The following is a 6,000-nucleotide window of genomic DNA, read 5'->3' as shown; positions in this document are numbered from 1 at the left end:
GGATGGATTGGCAGAAGCAGAGTTACCTCCCTTACACCATTTGGTTAGCGATGTGATATACACAGAAAACTTAACCCTTGTAAGAAGGCAATAACCAAAAATCCTTAACTAATAGATTCATTTTTCCTTAAATCTAAGTAAACATGGGGATTTAAAGTTTAACAATCAGTCTAAATTGAAACTCAAAAGTACCCAATCAATTAACTTATCGGAGTAAACTATCCGATTTTATTGAAGCTGAAAAGTACCCTAATGTCAATTTCAGCCCAGCTTAATATAAGACCAGAATTCTTATTGCCGTGGATTTTCATCGACCTAGCAGAATGTTTCAGGGGGATAAACAAATGTACAAGAAAAACATCACACAAATGTGACTTGCCACAGCACCATGTTGTAGGTTGACATAATCATGATAAGGAATCTTTGGTTCAGGAGAGAGATAGGGTTAAACTTAACTGAGTGAGTACTGAGTTATGTCAAATCAGCAACCTCAGCTATTCCACGTTCAAAGGTAACACAAATTAACAACTGTCATTGTTTCCAGAAATCCAGTTTCAATACATTACATAGACAACATGGGCAACCAGTTCTCACTTTAATATGGGCCATAGTCGTAAATGAATTCATCTTTCTCAATCATGACTGCATTCTCACGTGGGGGGATTGTATCTGTAAAAGAATCGGATATCACTATCGGCTTATTAGGAGATAAACAGAATGTGTTTTCAGATACAGAAATTACACATTTTATCCAAGTGGGGAATCGAACCAGGGTCATCGGCATGACAAGCGAACCCTTTACCCCACCTCCCCTGTTTGTCTGACGACCCATGATGTATTACATGTCCATGAATTCTCTTCTAATTTTAATGGCACAAACCCACCTGATGAGAAATTACAAAAACAGTTTGTTAAATGGAAACTCAAACGGTTACATCAAGGCTATTTTCTATCCTGTTTAGTGAGGCGAACTAACGCAAATCAGAATCACCAGAAGAACTTGATTTGAAAAATTTGGCAAAGAGTACCAACAGATTTTGGCTTGAAAACCTTCAGGTAGCGCCATATGAGCCAAGATACAAGAAATGGGTTATAAAAAAAAAAAAAAAGGTACCAAATTTTACTTGTGTGCAATATGCACTAGTGTATGCCATACACAGCACAGACAGCCCCCCCACCTGCACAAACATTTGTACTGTGCACAAACAATTACAGCATGGCTGCAGACACTGGAACTGACTTCACACATTGTCCTCACATGTCAACCGTAGCCCAAGGCTACACCGACCTTAACGCTACGACTATTGCAAGTTGATAGGAAAGAACAGGAGTCACTACCAGTGATGAGATGGGTTGGCCAGTTCTTCAGCATGATCAGTGAAGCAAAAAGACCCCCAGCCTCTCCACAAACATGATTTATTTTATTTTCCTATCCTTGACTCAACTTCGCTTGAATATATACATACTTCTCTCTTCATTTTTCTCAGCAACTTCTTCTTCTTTTTAGTAATAAACGCCACGGTCTAATAAGCGCCCCAGTCTAATAAGTGCCCATGGCGATATTTGCTAATATATTGGCTAGTGAACAATCCCAGTTAGCACCCCTTCTGATTGATCAATGTACACAAGAATTTATTATTTATTCGTGTATAATATGTACTCGTGTGTTATATGCTCCCTTAATTACGGGCAATTAAATTATGGAAAAAGATATCTGTCGTGTATAATAAGCACATTTCTTTCATATCATTTCAGGCTGTCAGCATAAACCACAAAATGTATGATCTTTCAACTCTTTCACAAAAATTTTATTCTAATAAGAGCCCCCTATTTCTAATTTTGAGAGCACCCTGGGCTGTTATTCCGTCGAATACGGTATTATTACAGTGTTTGACATTGGCCATGAAAGTCCTTGCCATAATCAAAAACCTAACAATTGAGAAGATAAGGGGTCCCCAATACTCTAGTGTTAATGCTTATATAAGGAATTACATCCGGAATACACTTCACAACATAAAACCCCTAACTAAAAGATACAGGGATGGATGGAGTCCCAACTATCCACATTAAGCATAAAATTCCACTGATGTCTCAAGCTCCAATAAATTGAATTTTTTTCCAGGTCCCCACGAGTTCGACACAACGAGGTTGGACTGTAGCTACTTTCTGATCATTAATTAACAGGTATTCAACATGTTCGAAGTACCGATTATACTAATCTATACAATAGATGTAGGATTATTGTTATTAATATAGAATCTGGCAACAACTACTTAATGTATATTCATAACAAGTATTCAACATCTCAAAAGTACCATTTATGCTATTTAATACACTAATGACATTCCAAATCCAATGGAAGAAAACTGATGCTAATTTGGATTCTGGAATAACTAAGGGAGGCTACTCTGTTGCCTCTATAGATAAGGCCTAGGGAAATGACACCAGCACCCTGTGGGAAAGCTTAATGATATGTAGGGTTGTATCTTCCATGATAACACTGTATCAACAGTCTCCTTCTTGCAATTCACCCTGTATCCCGACTGCCATGCAAGTAGAACCCTTATGTTTGCCTATCTCAATGATAAACAAAGCTAAAACAACAATCTCATATTGACAGTGTTAAGTACAAATCTGTATAAAGGAAAATCAAACAAATTCTTAGAGGATTTACAAATACAAAATGATAAAAGTTAGGAAGATGAAATAAAACCGGTAAACCAACAACTTTTCTAAAAGTTGGTGGGGTGGCCTGGGGTGGCACAGTGTAAGGCTATATATGCATGTGTGTGTGTGCGTGTATGGGGGTGGTGGTTGGGGTGTCGGGTGTGGGGTGTGTGTGTGTGTAGGGGGGGGTAGGAGCAATAAGGTTGGGTTGGGTGTCATAGGATAGTGTCTAATAGGGTTGGGAGGGGAGGGGTGGTGTGGTGTGGGTTTTTGGTGAGGGTCATTGTTCTTATGGGGAGGGATGGGGTGGTATTTTGAGGGCATGTTCCGGGGTAGTGTTTTGGGGAATAATGTGGGAGGAAAGCCCGAAGTGATGCAGGTCTCAGAGGTTTACCACTTCGGTGAAACCCACAAGCACAGGTATGGTGCTTACAAACCTAGAAACATAATCGGGGCGAAACAGGATTCGAACCCACAATCATAGGTTTCTGGTGTGCCCAAGGGACGCAACTCTGCACAGCGAATCGCAGCGCCTTAGACGACTGGGCCACCCGTGCCCCCGGGGAATGAAGGGGGATGGGGTGTTTTGAGGGGTGGAGGAGGTGGTATTTTTTAGGGTTATGTTCTTGTGGGTAGGGTTGGAATGTGTATCGAGGGTGTCCACCAATAAGGACAAAGCTGAGAAACATATGTTTGTTAACCTTCACTTTCAACGGATTTATCAATCTCAAACATAAAGTCATTAACTCAAAGTAATCAACAGATTTTCATATTACCATTTACACAACTGATATTATCGTAGCCTTGAGTTCCAACAAATGACACACAATACTGTGTAGACTGTACAGCCAGAGTTGACACCCGTACACTGTACACCATCATAACAACAGTCCAATATACAGAACCAGGAAATATGTACAAGCAATGGTGTACAGGCAACGCGGCGGCAACAGTGTTGAGGCTCCAGTTTCTCACTAATCACCAGACACACAGACTGAGGTGCGTGTCCCTCACTCACACAGCGGACATCACTCTCTTGGGATTTATCTATGATTCTAAACTAAGTGCCCTTGGCAAACAAATCATGAAAAAAAAAAAAAAAATGTTCAAAACTGGGATTTTTTAAAATTCCTATTTTCTTAAATTCTAAGGTACTTTAACATTACATTCCATACGATATAGTATTACTATGCATTAAGCTGCTTTCCCTCTACTAATCCTGTTAACAGTGAAATACAAGTCACCTCTAGAAAGCCATAACATTAGTTATAACCATATCAACATGAACTGGGAAATTTTAAATTCCAATTTTGGAAAGTTTACAGACATTTGCTGCAGACTGCGCAGGTCTAGATAAATCCCTGCTATCCTCTACATCCTCCATGAAATCAGGAAATGAACTCATTCACAAGCCTTTGTCCTTCTTGACGTAACACTGAAATTATCTTTGGTTTACATGTCTGTACAGTCTTAATAACAACAGCGACAAAACCTTTCCCATAATCATAAAAAATCTCCGTCCATTGTGCGATTCTGACTATATCATGATCATGTAATTATGAATCACTATCAAATAGTGATAATACTAGGTGTTACTGAAAAGGTGAGCATATCCTGCACCATGGGTTACACCCATCAAAACACATGCAAAGGCAAGTCAATTGTTCACCTGAAAATACAGAGCAAAACAGGGAATCGTGAAACAGGAAAAACTTACAATGCTTATCATTATGTCAAATCCTGTCCTAAAGTAAAATCTTATTTTTAAAATGCTGCACGTAAAACAATTTTTTCTAAACAAAGACTAAACAAAATCTTAAAATGTCAGAAGTAACTAAAACATCAAACACCCAGCTCTGACTTGTTGGGAACAAATGAAGTGGCCCAAAATTTGCCAGCTTAATTCTCTTTGAAAAATCTGGATTGGCTGGACATTAAACATGCCGGAATAGATGATCCATACAGTTCATTCAGTTAAAGCATAAACATGATAAAGAACCTTATAACCAATATTACTGGATGTACGCAATCTACCGTTATCCAATAGACTACACATGTTAAAAAATATTTTCATTTAAAAATTTCATCGATTTCCCACCAACCTATTATGACTTCCATGACTCTCTCATCATATCAGTTGAGAAGTAACAGGTGCCTCATCTCATAGACTTAATACCATATATACTCAACCCATTCAATACTTTTCGAATATTCCATAGAATTTGAAAACTCTGCAAGGTACCACTATACAATAGTCAGGTCCAGAACTAAGAACAAAATGGCAGTGAAATATTGCAGCAAATTGAGCAGACTGATTACAGTACACCATGGTTATGGCAATCGTGAGATACACAAGGCCATTACTTTTCTATTTATTGGATCACAGATCTTTTTCTGCCTCTATTCAGGAACCTAGATTGACAGACTATAAGTCTACAAGTGTCTTTCACAAGTGAGTTAATTTTGGCAAAGTCTGTGTATCACAGACAAGGAACACAACTTTAGGTTTAATATGAACAGAAGCAGCTATGTAACGTGTAATCTAAATAAGTGTGTGTAAATTTTGAATAAAATGTTTTATTTCTGTTGGATATAGGGTCCATGGATCCATGATCCCAGAAATAAAAACATAAAGACCAAATAACAAATAATATCACAATCCTGATTAATTAATTACTCATGTTCAAATTTTATCTATACTAAAAATCACCAATTGTATATAAGAAATTAACTGGTACATAGCATGCTTACTGAAATCTACATGAGCAAAATTCCAAAAAATGATTTTGGGAAAAACAAGTTTGGGATCTATCAAATCAATTTCAAGGTATCCGTTTAGTTCAATATAATCATGTTTCACTGAGATGGCAACAGAAGATTCCTCTCTCTAGCTAGCTGCCTTGAGTCGTACCCCTGGTTTGTTTTTAAAACATTATGAACGAAAAATAGGGTGAACAAATTGCCAATGCCTCATGAAGGATATAAATATATATATACACCTCAAAACAAAATGTTGCAGGCTGAATGACAATCACAATACATTAAGTATGACTTTTGTACAAGACAATATGACAAATGTGCATTCTTACAACAGATTATCTTGTGGATAATGGTAAGGTATGTTTTCAATAGAATGTCAAATAACTTAAAACTATGTGACTTTGAAATAAACTTGTCAAACTCTTTATCACGCTGATATGACAAAAAGGATTAATTTCATGATATGTTGAAACACAAATGACTATGTAAATCTATTTAACAAATGGAAAGAGTTGAAAAAGGAAAACCACTGACAAAAAACAATCAAAACTACAAATGACTGAATTAATCTCA

This window comes from Haliotis rufescens, unplaced genomic scaffold (genome assembly GCF_023055435.1).
Source record: "Haliotis rufescens isolate VD_foot unplaced genomic scaffold, xgHalRufe1.0.p SCAF_12, whole genome shotgun sequence".
Taxonomy (NCBI): Eukaryota; Metazoa; Mollusca; class Gastropoda; order Lepetellida; family Haliotidae; genus Haliotis; species Haliotis rufescens.
Note: the sequence above shows the minus strand (reverse complement) of the source record.